This window comes from Eschrichtius robustus, chromosome 2 (assembly GCF_028021215.1).
Source record: "Eschrichtius robustus isolate mEscRob2 chromosome 2, mEscRob2.pri, whole genome shotgun sequence".
Classification (NCBI taxonomy): Eukaryota; Metazoa; Chordata; class Mammalia; order Artiodactyla; family Eschrichtiidae; genus Eschrichtius; species Eschrichtius robustus.
In genome coordinates, this window is record NC_090825.1 from 70912897 (window position 1) to 70930233 (window position 17337).

The window sequence follows — 17337 nt, forward strand, 5'->3', positions numbered from 1 at the left end:
ACCTCTTTGCCATAAGATCTTTGATCTTTTATTATCTTTAGATTTTATCTAACACCTATAGAGTTCTAAAGTGTTTTATGATCAGAGATTATTTAATGGGAAAGAAAATAGCTTTTCAGGTCTTTTCTAGATACAACTCATTTGAACAGATAACTTTGGTTTTTTAAAATAAATTTACTTATTTTATTTATTTATTTTTGGCTGCATTGGGTCTTCGTTGCCGCACGTGAGTTTTCTCTGGTTGCGGTGAGGGGGGCTGCTCTTCCTTGTGATTCACGGGTTTCTCACTGCAGTGGCTTCTCTTGTTGCGGAGCACAGGCTCTAGGCACGCGGGCTTCAGTAGTTGTGGCTCGCGGGCTCTAGAGCGCAGGCTCAGTAGTTGTGGCGCACAAGCTTCGTTGCTCCGCGGTATGTGGGATCTTCCCGGTCCAGGGCTTGAACCTGTGTTCCCTGCACTGGCAGGCGGATTCTTAACCACTGCGCCACCAGGGAAGCCCTGAACAGATAACTTAGTTTTATATTTACTTTTGGTGCTTGGACTGGAAGTATCTAAATGGCAAGCCTAGAAAATAATGGTGATTTGATAGAAGGTAGCTCATTGTTGCTACTCAGAGTGTGGTCTGAAGACTGACTTAGATGAGCAAACTGGTAAAGGTCTATGATGAGACATACAGAAATTGAGTCATCATTTAGAAACTTCCAGAGCAATTTGACATAGCTGTGACATCCAAGCATGTGATCACTTTTCCAGAAATTCCTTTTATTTTAGCTTACCAAAGTTTCAGTCCATTATGGATTGGAGGAAATAAGAACTGTGTTCACTACCACAGATAGTTTAACAAGCACCACTTTTTTTTTTTTTATAAGTATTTAAATTAATTAATTAATTAATTTTATTTTTGGCTGTGTTGGGTCTTGGGTTCTGTGCGAGGGCTTTCCCTAGTTGCGGCAAGCGGGGGCCACCCTTCACCGCGGTGCACGGGCCTCTCACCATCGCGGCCTCTCCCGCTGCGGAGCACGGGCTCCAGACGCGCACGCTCAGCAGTTGTGACCCACGGGGCTAGTTGCTCCGTGGCATGTGGGATCCTCCCAGACCAGGGCTCGAACCCGTGTCCTCTGCATTGGCAGGCAGACTCTCAACCACTGCGCCACCAGGGAAGCCCGAAGCACCACTTTTTTATTTATTTATTTATTTAATTGAAGTATAGTTGATTTACAATGTTGTGTAAGTTTCTGGTGTACAGCAAAGTGATCCAGTATCTATCTGTCTATTCTTTCTCATATTCTTTTCCATTATGGTTTATTACAGGATATTGAATATAGTTCCCTGTGCTATACAGTAGGTCCTAGTTGTTTATCTATTTTATATATAGTAGTTTGTATCTGCTAATCCCAAACTCCTAATATATCCCTCCCCCACTCCCTTTTCCGCTTTGGTAACCATAGTTTGTTTTCTATGTCTGTGAGAAGCACCACTTTAGAGTCCGTAATTCCATCATTTTATGTAAGATGGATCAAAATAGAGACAATGGATCCACCCATGACAAGGAGTTTAGAGCAGTCATCTAGTTATGTGTTAACCATTACTCAGGAGCTTTAATGGTAGTTGTGGAAGGAAGGGAATACATCCATCTTGGAAATACTATCCAGGAGAAGGAACAGGATGAAGTCCTGAATTGAACCGGCCGTGTGACAAGGAGGCACATGCTGCCCCAATATTAGCCTGCATGGTGTTGCTCCCAATAGATATGGAAAAACTTCATTGGCAATAGAGCCTTGAAAACACCAGGAATTCTGACTTTTTAGTTTTAAGTTAGTGATGGCAAAACATCTATTTAGAAATTTATAGTGAACCATGAAAGACTGTGGACCACAGCTGAAGAGTTCAATGTTAGAAACTTAGAACAGATGGGAAATTCTTCCTGATAGTTTTACTGAGAAAGAGAGGTTCCCGCTTCACATTTTCTGATGTTTGAAATAACATTATTTGCAACTTTCCTTCTTTTTCCTTACAAGGTAGATTCCATACATGGGAATGGATGAAGGACACATGCTCAGACCACTCCTACCTTTGCAGGACGTGTTGGCATATTCCAAGCACTGAAAAATACCATAGCTGATAGCCCATAATAAAAGTAGCAAAGCCTGCTTAATGATGATGTATGTCAATGATGTTCTAAGGAAAATATTTTTTGGTATCTCAGATTTGAATTTTGTCAAAGAAATAATATTAGAAATAAATAATGGTTAACTCTTTCCAGGTTATTTCCATAAAACCTGTTCTTTTTTTCTTTAACCCTTGAATAGAGTTGAAATAATGTTATTAGTGCTAACAACAGTATTACTATGATTTCTGATTTCTAATTGTACTATTATTAATGATGTTAATTTATTTAAAACTTTTTGTAAGTTTATAGGGTTTTTATAGACTGTAATAATGATCCATATGGACAACCATTTATATTGTTTCTTCTGTGGAAATTCTATTTCAGAGTTGTGGCTAGAGGAATGAGTGGCACTTCATCTGATTCACAGTACACACACACACACACACACACACACACACACGCAACCCCAGACACACATAACTACCAGATAGTCTCTTTTGACTTATTGGTGCTGGTAGCAAAGGAAATGTTGGGACTCATTTAAAGATTCATCCCTCTAGGTTTAGGAAATATAGGAGTTCACCCAAAATATAATGTGGGTTGTTTGTTTTTAAGGTATATATTATAGCTGTATTGGCTTCACATTTGGAAAGAAGTTCATGTCATTTTATGTTCTTTTATCAAATACCTAACCCACTCCCATTGCAGCTCTGCTACCCAAAGAAGAGGCACAATTCCACTTGCTACTGGGCTCCTAGGGGAATGAAGAGTAGAATGATATCTCTCCCTAAGCTTTGGGAGGCTTGCTGAGTATGAACCTGACACTGAACAAATGGCAGAGGCCAAGACAGTGTCAGCTAAATAATCTCCCTTTCAGGTTATTAACGCATAGAAAATGTATAGGCAAAGTTATAATTTCTGTTTTTTCTGTTTTTCTTTCTTGACCATCCTTCTAAAACTTGCCATTGCCTCTCCTTTTCATGTGTGTGTGTTCTCCCCTCTGTGTGGGCATCTTTGATGAGCAAGGAGGGCCTGCTTACACATTGCACATCATTCGGGCTGTCGTCTGGTGTGCCGGGTATTTCAATGCGATTGCATCTCTATTCATCTCCTGACAGAAGTGGCAATGGTGCAGACAGGGGTATTTGTTATTGAAACAAACAAAGCATGTGGTGTTAGAGATTTGTATGCAAAACCTTCACAACAAAACTAAGTAGCTATTTACTTTAAATATGCCAATTAACTGTTACTAATGTACAGTGCACTTCTAGGTTAAGGATGATTGATAGTAACACGCAGTGAAATGTTCTTCAACTACAGTCAGGAAATGTAAATGTACAAAATGGAAAGAACCAGCAGGCTGACAGCACTAGTTACATGTTTCAAAACAACACTTTCAAATTGTTCCCTTATTGTTCTTTCATCCTTTCTCGGTTCTGCACTTCCACAGCCTGGTAGCCAACAGTGTACTAAGAAAGTTTCGGAAAAAAAAATGTTTTAGTATGAAGTAAACATCACGGGCCTAATCTCATTTGTTTCACTCAGGCAGAACTCTTAGGAACCATAGTGGGAGTTTTGCTTGACTGAAGAGAATAGTCTTGTCTCTTTTAAATGTCTGACATTGAATCTGTTGCTATTACCAAACTAATTAAAAGGAGAGATGACTTCTCCTTTAGTTTCTATGTCCTGTCTCAGCAGTCACTTCTTCATTTGCTCTAGACCAGCACCACCCAAAAGTAATACAATGAAAGGCACAAATGCAAGCCACATATATATTTTTAAATTTTCTAGGGGCCAAATTTTAAAAAGCAAAAAGAAACAGGTGACATTAATTTTAATAACATTTTATTGAATGCAGTCTATCTAGATTATCATTTTAACATGAAATTGATATAAAATAAGGTATTTTGCATTTTTTTCTTCATACTAAGTCTTTGAAATTTGGTATATTTTATGCTTATTCAGAAGAATTGGCTTTTGCCATTTCAGAAGAACCACATCTCACGTTTCTGGTAGCTTTCCATGGTCAGTGTCTACTATATGGAAGAGCACAGCTCTAAATGTCACCATTTGAAGATCAGTGTAGTGTCCTTTATTAAAATGTTTACTTTGGACAGTCAGGAAAAGCTTGATATGCATCCTGAATCAACACAACGATGCAATTACTGTTCAATTCTGCCAATTACTGTTAAAGCCCATTGTTTTGTCGTGGAAAGATTAGTGAAATTCATAAATTCAGTCAGCTGACTGACGATTTTATAAAGCTACCTGGCTGTTAAAATGCTAAAATGTTTGTGCCATGGATACTGTGTATATATTGTTTTAGTAAAATTTCAAAAGAAAAAAGGGGATTACTTTAAAAATGAAAATATAATATCAAAGACCTTTTGATGTACATCATTTAAATGTCAGTTGAACACTTTTATGATACATTTTATGTTCCTCATAACAATGAAAGTTGGGTGTGTATTGTTAGAAAAACAATCAGTAAGTGCAGATGTTTTCAAGTGAGCCCTCCAAGAAAGAAAAATTAGATTGACTTAATTCCAGTTAGTTATTTATTAATACCAGCTATAAACTAAAAAACGTAGTGCAAACATGATTAAGCAGAAGTTGAACATCAAGCAAGAGACAAGATAATAAATGAGGAGCTATTTTGAGGGAATAATCGATTTTTCCAAAATCAGACAAATTGTATTAATTTCGTGTCTCCTGTGTGCTACACACTGGTAAATGCTGTGGAGGTAAATGACGACAACAATAACAACAATAGCAACACAGTTATGTCATACTTATTCAAAAGTACTGGAATATTCTTTAAGTATGTAGTTTTTGAAAAATCATGGAGAATGGTGGAAAGGCACCCATTTCTGCCCCTCCCCTGCTCGCTGCATTTCCCAGATTTCCATGTCAGCTGACTCCCCAGTGGGTTCAGCCAGTGGGAAACCCCAATGGGAGAGTAAAGGGCTGGAGGAAGGGGAAAGCCAGGGTTATTTTCTCTGTGCCTCAGGTGATATCTCCGGAAATGTCCCGTGGCTTCTCTGTATCTGCAACTCCGCTCTACCTTCCTGTCCCAGTTCCATCTTCCTCTGGGTGACCCTAAGTCCTGGCCCTGGTCTCATAGGCTCCTCCCTTTTCTCCTCTAGCCTAGAAGTCCCAGTGACTTCCTGCTATTTCTAATCTCTGGGTTGCCTCACCAATCCCTGTTCAGTGAGCCTTTCTGCTTCTTTTGTAACCAGTTCCCTGTGTTAAATCTATCCCCTTCCTCCATTTCAAATACTTAGAGTCTACCCCTGCCTCCACCCCATGCCCACCAGTTGAATTGTGACAGAATGTAATAGAGATTCTGGAAACAAAATGAGCCAGTTTCCAAATGATTTACTAAGCATATTGCTATGTGCACCCAAAAGTAGACAGTGATCATTAAGAGCCACCACGAGTTTCTTAAGAGCAATCGTGACCAATTCACTTTGCTTATTTAATTGGTGGTTGAAAAAATACTGGCATCGGTACATGAGCAAGGCCTTTGAAGTGATCTCTCATGATGTCCTTGTGGTTAATAGACACATGTGTGCTGGATGATACAGATTTATTCAGATTTATAAGTTGTACTGGAAAATACCTAGAGGGAAGCATGGCTGCCTTTCAGTATTTGAAGAGGGATTAGATTAGATCTTTGAAACACTAGAGGCTAGAGCCAGGATCAGTGTTTGAAGTTCAGGGAATCTGATTTTGGCTAAGTAAAGGGAAGTGCATTCTAAGAATCAGAGTTCTTCAGAAATGGAATAGCCTGTCGATGTGGAAGACAATTTCTGCCCCTGGTTATAGCCACAGATTTTAGTGGTGTGGAAGTGGGGGGAAGGGATTCTTGCATTGAACTTGAAACAGAGTATTCCTGAAGTCTCTTTCAACTGTGAAAGCTTAAGAAGTTATGGTATGGTCATCTATGCTTGATACTAACATGGCACCAAATGTAATTTTGTCACTTGATGAGACTACAGAAGGAGCCCCAAAACTTGCACTGCCTCTGGGTGATCATTGTTAATGTTAAGTGATCACTGTTCTGGTGAAGAACCAATTAATCAAATTCCTGGTTTATAAAAGCATAAAAATATTAGTTTTTAGTTCAAAGAGAAAATGTTTTTCTCTAATTCTGAGAAAATCAGCATATTAAAAAAGGGCACCAAGTATCAGCAAATACTGTATAAGTATACTCATGATGATAAATATTTAGAGTATAAAGATATACAAACAAGAAATTTTAAAGGTTTTAGTAAGGAATGGCATCAGTCTTGTGTGGGTTAATAGTTAGGACAAAACTTTATAAGAAAGTTTTTGTAGAAGATGACATTTTTAGCAGATGTTATTATCGCCTGCTTGGACAGAAAACAGTTGAACCTCAACTGTAATCAATTAATCCGTCATTCAAAAAGCCTTCACCAAGCACATGCTATATGTTTAGTATCAGAGATAGCCATAAGCAAAATTGTTAATCAGGAGAAGTTGTATTCTTGTCTCTTTTTCTCTGCACTTGTCCACTACATGATGTCATCCATTTGAAAGATTTCCAGGGACCTCCATTTCTCTACCCTCTGCTTTTCAGTAATGGATCTGAAAATATTTTGCAGTAAGACACAAAATATGTTCTAAGTAACACTACTTGTTGAATAGAGGTAGGAATGAGTGAAAGCATGAGTATACTTCTATTAAGAGAATTTCATTCACTTGTTCTGATGAATATCTTTTGGGTACCTATTATAAACAAAGCACTAAATGAATAACATATTGTCCCCACTTTCAGAAATCTCCAGGATCGTGATGATAGATCCATGCACACAGAGTTAATTATAATACAACATGATAAGTACTGTGCTACAGGTATTAACACAGTGCTATGGTAACACAGAGGAGCATGTGATTGATCTATTAATTCAGCTGCCGTGGTGGTTGGGTGAAAGGAAGGAGCTGATGGGGGAAAATCTTCAGATAAGGAATGTCCTTGAAATTGAGACTAAAGGAAAAAATATTTCTTCCCAAAGAAAGGAGTAAGGGGAAGGATCCTGTAAGTAGCAGAAAGAGTTTGCATGGAGCCTTAAAGGTGTTTGCTTTTTGACAGCTACAGGTTTCCATTGGCATTAACCAGGGACTGAAGCACCACTGTGGGAATTTAGGGAGACATTGTCTCTAACAGGCTTTTCACGGGAAGTTGCTTACTCTCCCGTGGGGGGCCAGCCTGGTCCATTACTCTGCTATATACTTGTATATTAACAGGGCTTAATAATTACTCCTAATGAGTAATGCACATTGAGTTTTTAGGTTTCAAAAAGAAGTATTCAGTTGAAGCCTTCTGCATTAATTCTTCCTATCAAAAGTAATCTCTGCTGGCTCATTTTTTCAGCAAGGGGTTCACTTTGTAGAAGTAAACTCATCTACAGCATGACATACAATAATATTAATGTACTACTCACAAGCTTTTTTTAAAACATGTATTTATAACTTTAGTGGTCTCCTAGCACTCCAGTCTCTTAGCACCTGCCAACTTTTATGGCAGCTCACAAAGCAATGGTACCTCCCACCTCTCTAGATTTTCCTTTCCTCTCGTGGGGCAGGAAATATTGAAAGGAAAAACTTTTAGGCCAAAAGAAACAAGGCCAACAGACTGGATAGTCAGGCCCATGGGGATTTGCTACCCAAAATCTACTTGAAGGATCAACTGCAGATTTCAATAGCTATAGCCTGAAGAATTTCTCTAATAAACTGGAAACAATCAGTGAAAGCAAACACTTAGGAAAAGAACAGCTTCAGCTAGGAAGATGTTATAGTCAGAATCTTCCTAGGATTATTACGTTTGCAAATAATGTACACAAAGTTTTAATTTAGCTTTCAATTTTACTAGTGTTGAAATCTTGTTCTACTTTGGATTTACTGATTTTTCCATTCCAGAGTCAATGCCATTTTTAAAGCGTGGTTTAAAAACCAATAATTTAATCCACATTCTGCTACAACTATTAGTATAAGTTTCTTACTCATATGTATTTTTTTCTTGCTTAAAAAAATCTGATTTTAATTGTCAAACTCATTTAAAAAAATCAATTCAATGAAAAAATGCTATGATTTTCCACTGTTTTTTTTTCTTTCTTAAACCCAGGGGAAAACATGGATGAACAAAAGAAAAAGTGCCCTGTATAGAGTATTCTTTAATGTCTCACTTTGGTGATGTATGAAATCAAAACCAAATTGTTTGAGCCAGCTAAAAGGCTTCATTTGAATTATCCAGAGTGCTTGTGTTTTGCAGTCATTTCTTGTGATGATTTTATTTTGTTCCTCTGGTATGCACCATCATATTAACACATGCTAAGTAAGGGGCAGTTTTTAAATATACATGCTTTGGGTTCTAAATCTGCTTCTACATTCGTCTGGGCCAAAAATTATTCTGGAGTTTCCAGTAAGAATGGTTAAGACAGGATGAATAGGAGCTAAGTGAGATGAATAGGTGTTTGTTTGATAAATGAAGCCTTTTTTTTTTTTTTTTTTTTTGTGGTTTTGGGAAGAATGTGATATTTTCTCATTTGAATGTCTTTATGATGCAAAAATATTTAGACAATTTAATGAAACCCATCAAAGAACTTGAGTCATTTATCTGCATATTGAATGTATACATTACAATTTGGTTTAAATGGACTGGCTTCTAGAACTAACTGAAATCATCTCTAATATGGTCACTACCAGTAAATGATCAGAAGAAACTGAATGGTTCAAGGTTACTCAAAGGAAAATTTTTAAGGAGAAATTTCTTTCCAACATTGCGACTATATTACTTAACACCCTTATGGTTATAATAACAGAGATCCGTGTCAGACTAGCTTAATTGAAACATAAGAATTTATTGTAAGGATACTTCACAGAGCACAAGGGCAGGAGGGGCTCATGAGGGACTCACACTCCTTGAGATACTCTTCTTTATTCAAAATTTTCTAGCTAGAGGCCAAGTGTTAAATTTTCTGTTGTGTAATATAGTCTCTTTCTCTGTCTCTCTCTCTCTCTCTCATCTCAAGGCCTTGTTCTCCAGTTCTAGGTACACCTCTGCTTCAGTCTTCCCTCTCTGCTTCTCTACACCCTCTACTGTTCACAGCTCCCCAATTTACATGTCCTCTGTTTAGCAAAGTAGTCCTCAGTCCAGATTTGCAGGAAAGAAAATCAATCAGAGCAACTCTGACTTAGGAAAGATGTTGATTCCTAGCGGGCCAGGACCAGCTAGGGTCTCATATGCGAATACGGTTGCCAGGTTTTGATCTCCATGGGAAGAACGGAGTGTTGGCTTCATTGAAAAGGAGATATAATAAGGTGCCCGGCACTTTGGAAGTAACCCATTTACAAATATAATCAATTCAGTTCACATAAAGACACATACAGATATAGCCTATAGTTCTTCTACAACTTCAGTATTCTCACTGCAACTTTACTATGTAAGACATTTAAAAATATTTGGCCGTATAGTTTAGGAAATTTAGTACAGAGAGGCAATGTGTATTGGGGAAAGAACAAAGACTTAAGGGAATAACAGATTTGAGTTCCATTTTTGGTTCCTACATTTATCATGTTAGGGGGCTATAGGTAATTATTCACTTTCACAGTTTGCACACCTATAAATTGGGGATAATGATACCTACCCCACAGGAGTTCTGATAATTAACAACACTATATGTACAATGACTAAACCAGTGTATAATTCATGCTAATAGTCAATAAATGAAGCTATTATTACTATCTTTGTATTTAGTGTGATTTGGAATCACATAATCAGCTGCATAATTTCAAGTGAAGTACAGATATGTTGTTGGTTCAAGAGGGACTACTTTGAGGCAGCTGCTGAAGAACTTGAAAATAGAGAAACGAATATTTTTTCTTAAAGTTAAATTATAAAAGCAACTCAAGATGAAACAGAGAGGTATGCAAAGTCAATTTAAACCAGTCTTCCCCAAACTGCCCTTATTACTCCTTTCACAAGTTGGTGATATCTGCACAATACCTAAACTATTATTTAATGTTTTTCATTAAATTAACTTTATATCAACTCACCATTTAAAATTATTTAACCTCATCTTTGTAATACTATTTTTGAAATTAGGATTGGTATACTGGTTATACATTTTTTTCTAATAACCATATCATAAATACATAATTATTCATATAAAAAAGTGCTCATCTTTTTACCACATAATATGAACTTGTGGAAACACTGACTTTACAAGACGAAATAACTCCAAGGCTATAAAACTGACCTAAACCTGAATGAAGACTTTACCATATTTAAAGAAATAAATACCTCAATCAAAAAAAAAAAATGGAGTTGGTCAGCCATAGAACAGAGCACAAGGGAGTCAGTTACTCAGGGACTGTTGGCAGCAGATTCATGGCTCTCTGGGTGCAGGATGCCCTGTCAGGCCCACGTGATCAGCCCAACCCTTTGATGGGTCTTTTCCTCTTGTGGAGACAGACAAATCAGACTGTGATTTAGTTTATTCATTTGTAAAGTAGGGATATAATATAGTACTAAATGTATTGACATGAGAAAGCATTAAAATAATGTCCATAATAAAAGTTCTTTTTTTTTTTTTAATTAAAACAAAATCTCCTTACTCTTAACTCTGATCCATTTTGGGTAGTCAGCCTGACTTGTCAGGCTACCTGAGTTATTTTTCTCTTGGAAAATTGAATAAATAGGCAAGGAGGCCTTACATGTCCACCTTAATAAGCTTTGTTAGACAGCAAACAACAGTTTAATTAATCAACTCTGATAGTTGATTAACCTTCAAATCCTAGGGACGACCCTGGTCCAAGGTAAATTCTACATTGATGTGGACTCCTGTTGGCTAATTAACTTTCTCTATGTATCAGGGTGCAAATGCTTCCGAATCTTGTGCTGTATAGTACATTAAACAACTATTTACTGAAATCCAGCTATAAATATGACATTACCAATAAGGAAAGTACAATAAAGAGATTCCTGGGTCTCAAAGATTTTATCATCTAACTAGGGAATTCACAAGTACACGTGTGAATAGTTTTTTATATCTATGAGTACTTTTGCATATACTATTTCACAATAATCCTATGTTACAGTTGGAAAAACTTGAGTCCAGAGATTAAATGACTGGCTGAAAGTCTACAGTGAATGGTGAATAGTGGAACTAAGACTATAGTTGGAGTCCAGGATTCTTTACACTGTGGATCCAAACCACAGGATTTTCTCTAACATTGCAGATACCCAGGCCTCTCGCATAGATGTTCCACATTCCAGGCAGGGGCCCAGGAATCTGCATTTTAAAAAGACGCCAGGTGGGCTTCCCTGGTGGCACAGTGGTTAAGAATCTGCCTGCCAATGCAGGGGACACGGGTTTGAGCCCTGGTCCGGGAAGATCCCACATGCAGCAGAGCAACTAAGCCCACGAGCCACAGCTACTGAGCCTGCGTGCCACAACTACTGAAGCCCGCGCACCTAGAGCCCGTGCTCCACAACAAGAGAAGCCACCACAATAAGAAGCCCGCACACTGCAACAAATAATAGCCCCCCCGCCACTGCAACTAGAGAAAGCCTGTGGGCAGCAAAGAAGACACAATGCAGTCAAAAATAAATACATTTATTAAAAAAAAAAACAAAAACGCCAGGTGATTCTGTTGCAGATCATCTGCTTTGATAAGCATTGCATTCGATTATTAAATGCTCCCACGAAATAATGTGAGAGCAATTTCAAAATAACACACCAGCATGTTTGAAATGCTAGGGTAGTGAAATATGTCAGAGTTCAGGGAGTGTGGATGCAGCTGGGGAAGGGGTGAGATCTTGTTTGCAGGCTGTTGCTGGCTGGGCACACAGAGGGAACATTTAGGTTATCTAGGGTTCCTGCAATGACTTAGACAGTGTCTGCTCATCACTACGTTCAGCTCACGCAAGAAATCCCAGGAGCATTTGTCCTGGAATTTGTCTTATTCCTTTAAAAAAATAAATAAATAAAAACTGGACTCAAAATGTCTTAAATTAGGAAAGAATTCAGCATCAAATGTTTCTTTTTGTCCTTATATAGAGTTTTCTGAAAGCTCTGTCTAAAATATCATGTTCTTTCTATGTCATATTCATTGTGAACACAGGCAACAGGATTCTGCCCTTGGATGGCTTTCAGGGGAAGAGACAGAACAAAACAACAAAACACTTTATGTTTCTTTTCAACGGCACAGATTTTTATCACGTTAGGGTCAGGGTTGAGTTCAAAATGTTGCTCATTTGGGAGTGAGGAATTTCTGTTTCTTAGATGGTATGAAAAATCATAGGGTCAACGAAGTATAGAAAAACACTCACGGCTACTTTGCAATGGTTGTGAATTGAAAATTGTACAGATTGCATTATGTTTGAGTGGACATTTAAGCATGAATACTTATCTTTAATTCATCTCTAAACCCCAAAGTAGAGGCCAGTGACTCTGGCAGGCAGGCATTTGTTCAGAAGCCTGGCTTTCAACATAGCCATCCCTGTGTACCAGAGCCAGCATGGGATTTCCCCTCAGGGATATGGAAAGTGGCAGGAAGTGACCTTTCAATCAGGCCATTGTCTAAGGAAATGTTCCAACCATCTTTCCCTCAGCCTAGTTGGAGTCACATAATCAACACATTTGTGCAGGGAGGCGGGAGCCCCAGTCAGGGCCCATTCTTCTCCAAACAGCATCTCTTCATTTGTTATTCCCTCTTGCCTAGCACTTGCCCAAGCTTGGGGAAATCTCTGTGATTCAGCACTTATGTGAATGGTTATTCCTGTCCCCCAAGTCATACTTTTATTCACCCGACTGGCAGCATATATAAGACTATTACTGGCTTGGTACAAGGCAGGGATATTTGCTATATAGGGTCTATGCCATCTCTTGCTGTATTCCTTAATTTTAATAAACGTGTTTTTTCTTCTAGGAAGGGTATATGGTTTTGTAGGCTATATGTCATTCCTATACTTTTGAAATTGTTTTTAATTCAGAGCTTCATATAGAGTGGTCCCTCAGTAAAATAACAAATAAATACATTTTTCAGTGTCAGTGATTATAAACAGTATTCCTTCTTTCCCTCTGCCCTATCCTCCAGGAGGCTTTTAGAGACTTGTCCTTAAAATGAGATCTGGCTTTACTTCTGGCATAACTGCCATGATGTAACCTTGTACAAGTGCATACAAGATGGAGAGACAAAAGTGGGTGACTAAGGCAGGGCCAGAGCTGTTGGTCAAAATTATGAAGAAGGCAAGATTATGTTTAGTATCTTCCAACACCTCTGCCCAAGGTCATTGACTCCCTCTAGGTGGCCTCTGCTTCACCAGGAAAAAGCTTTTACCATATTTACCAAAATACTCACTGATGTTAGAAATACACCTCATCCAAATTTTTCCTTAGCTATTATTTGTCAGAATTCACCTGTACTATATTTCAAATACCCTCTTACTTTGCTGTCTGCTAGGTGACAAGGCTTGGTACTGGATGAATGAAATAAAACAAATCTTTGCTATTGGAAGAACTAGACAAAATGACACCCTTCTCAAGAATCAAAACGCCTTAACTCTGCTCCACATCATATGTCATCAGGGAAATGCAAATTAAAACAACAGTGAGAAACCACTACATGCCTATTAAAATGGCCAAAATCCAGAATACTGACCACAAATGCTGGATAAGATGTGAAACAATAGGAACTTGCATTCATTACTGGTTGGAATGCAAAATGGTAGTCACTTTGGAAGATAAGTTGTCAGTTTCTTGCATAACTAAACATACTCTTACCATATAATCCAGCAATTGGGCTCCTTCATAATTTACCCCAAAGAGTTAAAAACTTATGTCCACACAAAAAATTGCACATGGATGTTTATAGCAGCTTTATTCATAACTGCCAAAACTTGGAAGCAACCAAGGTGTCCTTTAGTAAATGGATAAATAAATTTTTGTACACCCAGACAATGGATATTATTCAGCACTAAAAAAGAAATGAGCTATCAAGCTCATTCTAATGGAGAAAAATTAAGTGCATATTACTAAGTGAAAGATGCCGACCTGAAAATCTATGTACTATATGACTGAAACTATATGACATTCTGGAAAAGGTGAAACTGTGGAGACAGTGAAAAGATCAATGGTTGCCAGGGGCTAGTGGGGAGGGAATAGGCAGAGCACAGAGGAGTTTTAGGGCAGTGAAACCACACTGTATGATACTATAATGGTGGATACACGTCATTAAACATTTGTGCAAACGCATAGAATGTGTAGCTCCAAGAGTGAACCCTAATGTGCACTGTGGACTTTGGGTGACTGTGATGTGTCAGTGTAGGTTCATCAATTGTAACAAATGTGCCACTGTGGTAGGGGAATGTTGATAATGGGGAGGCTTATGCATGTGTTGGGGTCAAGAGGTGTGGGGAAATCTCTGTACCTTCTGTTCCATATTACTGTGAACCCAAAACTGCTCTAAAACATCAAGTCTATTAAAAAATGCCCTCACTCAGTTTAAAGGCTCTGTAGAAGTCAGGCTAAGTATATTGACTTGTTCTTAAAGTCTCTTAAATGTATTCCTTCTTTTATGTTTGCACGGTTGCTGTCCTGGTTTTGGGAGAAGTTTCCAAAGTGGTTTCCTTACCTCCTCTCTTCTCTCAGCAGCCTGTCCTATGATCTGTTGCCAAATTAATCTCTTTAAAACCTCTCTTTTATCATGTCACTCTTTGGCTAAAATAGCCCTCCTTGACCTCGATTGTTTACATTGCCTCGATGGCAGACATAAAGCATGTAGGCTACTTCTTTCTCCTTCCTCATGGCAGACATTAATAATCAGTCATGCTTTGTTTCCCTAAGAGCCAGTGGCCTCAGAATCCCCAACACAGAGTCCTAATGAACCATTGTCAATTGCTAGGAGATAGTTCTCCAGATGAAATTTCGTTGTTACACAGGGACCAAAACAGCAGATTCAAAGTGAAAGCCCACACCCTGTGAACCCAACGTAAGCTGATCCCGCTCTGTCTTCCATTAGGTGCAGGTATGAAATGTTCCTGCTCTGCTCTGGCAGAATTCAGAACCTGTCTGCTGAATGTGCTCTAGTCTGTCCAGACTCTGGAGCCTCTGTTTCTGAAACTTCCCTGCTAGTTATGTTCACCTTACTTCTTTTATTTGGTCCCAATAGGCCCATGTTTCAAGGTTCAGCTTTAATTCTCCTCACTCCCTGCATCCTTCCTAGACCTTGTCAGGCAGGAGTTGTCTTAACTCTCAAAGAACTGTCTGTGCCACTCATTTAATCAATGACTAATACAGGTTTGTGAGATGGCTCTTGTGTGGCTGTTAGTTTCTTGTAGAGTGTGTGTCCTCTCCTCCAGCTGGATTTCAGAGGGCAGGAACTATGTTTCCTACCTCTTCCTAGCTTTCACAGTGCTGGTTGACAGCATGTCATGAAAAGTAGGCATTTACTGCATGAGGCAGGTCAGTAAAAGAGAAGTTTAAAGAATACATGTACAAATATGTACATATATACATATATATGTGTATATATATACACACACATACATATATGCATACCTTTCCATGTTCCTCATACTACAGAATAAAATGTTCCTGCAAATAGGGCGGTACAGTAGGATAATACTTCTCAAACTGCAATTGGGGACTGATGTAACCTTCAGTTAAAACAATGTTGTATGTTTTTGTTTTGTAGTTAACATTTATTAAGAATTTATTTTCCACCCGGCACTGTGCTAAGGGTTTACACACAGGATCTCGTTTAATCTCTACAACTACCCTGTGAAGTAGAGACAATTCTACCTTCAGTTTGCAGGTGGGAAAAAAGGAGGCACAGAGAGCTTATACAATGTGCCCAAGGACACCCAGGTGGTACACAGCAGAACTGAGATTTCTACCTGGCTGTCTGCTGCTGACTTTGGGGCCTTTATTCCTCATCACCACAAGCATAGCCTTCTGCCTGGAAATGCTTTTTGTCCCCCCCAAGACTGATTTGGTGACTGCTTTTAGACTTTCAGTAAGTAACATGAAACTGAAGGAAAGTGATAAATGTCAGGATGCTTCAGAAGAAGAAATGTGATTGTTTGTTTGTCATAAGCGAGCAGATCATGCTCAGTGATTGGATTGGTATTTTATTGCAGAAATATGAAGTAATAGCAACAGACTGAAGGGGTCCAGTGTAGAAAGGAAGAGAGAGTCTTGGAGGCTCCAATGTGGTAGATCTGAGGAAAATAAGGGGAAGGGGCTCAAAGCCTTCTAGAATATGCTATCAGAGAGGAAAAAAAGGAAGAAAGATAGAGTATATAGCCTGTTTTGAGTGAGAACATGCTAAAGAGAGCCCACGATGAGAAAATGGGTGATGTGAAGTGACCTCAGGTAGCTTACCTAAACAGAGTGTAGTTTATACCCCATGTCTCTTACACTAATAAAACTGCTATTCCCTAAACTGTGTTTGCTAAATGGCAATGACTAAGAAGCCAGAGAGAGTTGGGGGAAAATTGGAAGCCATGAGCACTTTCTTTGTGGGAGAGAGCCTTTCAGTTTTAATTTTTAGGTGTTTGCACTTATGAGAGAAACTTGAGATGAACCAGCAGTTGTCAAATGAGTGAGAGCTGGGTTGAACTTCCAAGTTTTGTCTCATACCATAAGCCCTCAAAAGTCCTCCTATATAGGATTGGTCCTGGAAACAGATCTTACTGGGGAGGAAAAGGTGAGGACATGCCTCTTCTTCTCTGTGCCCCGTAGTTTTAATTGAGCCTCAAGTGAATTTCCTTAGAAGTCAATGGCGGCTCCGTGTCCCAGAAGGGACAGGGGAAGTGTGTGAAACAAGATGAGAGGTGGGACCATTATTCCCAGAACTCTTCTGAGTTCTTTTTAGACCCTGGTCAAGGATAGAGCTGTTTGTTGTAATAAAATATCCAGTAGCAGGAAGTTGAAATGGAGGTTGTACTAAAAAAAACCCCCAAAACAACAACAAAAATGCTAATTTTAGCTCCATTCAAAACCCAGGGAAAAAAATCAATGTTTACAAAATTAAGATTAATAGGCTGCCAAAATTCAGCTCATTAGTTAGCAACACTACAAAGTAGTGATGAAGTTTGTGCTGGTTGGACTTATAGGGAATTAAAACTATATAATTGGGAATGCCTGTCCCCTTGTATCTAGCTTAATGATTACGGACTTTTCCACTGAAAGAGCTAGTA

At 38.6% G+C, this 17337-nt stretch overlaps 1 long non-coding RNA gene across 2 annotated transcripts in view; it reads left to right on the forward strand.

Annotated features, from left to right (window-relative positions):
• The window catches only part of LOC137757134 (uncharacterized), a 154681-nt gene that overhangs the window by 127676 nt on the left and 9668 nt on the right, over positions 1–17337 (forward strand). The gene's annotated exons all lie outside the window — the stretch shown is intronic.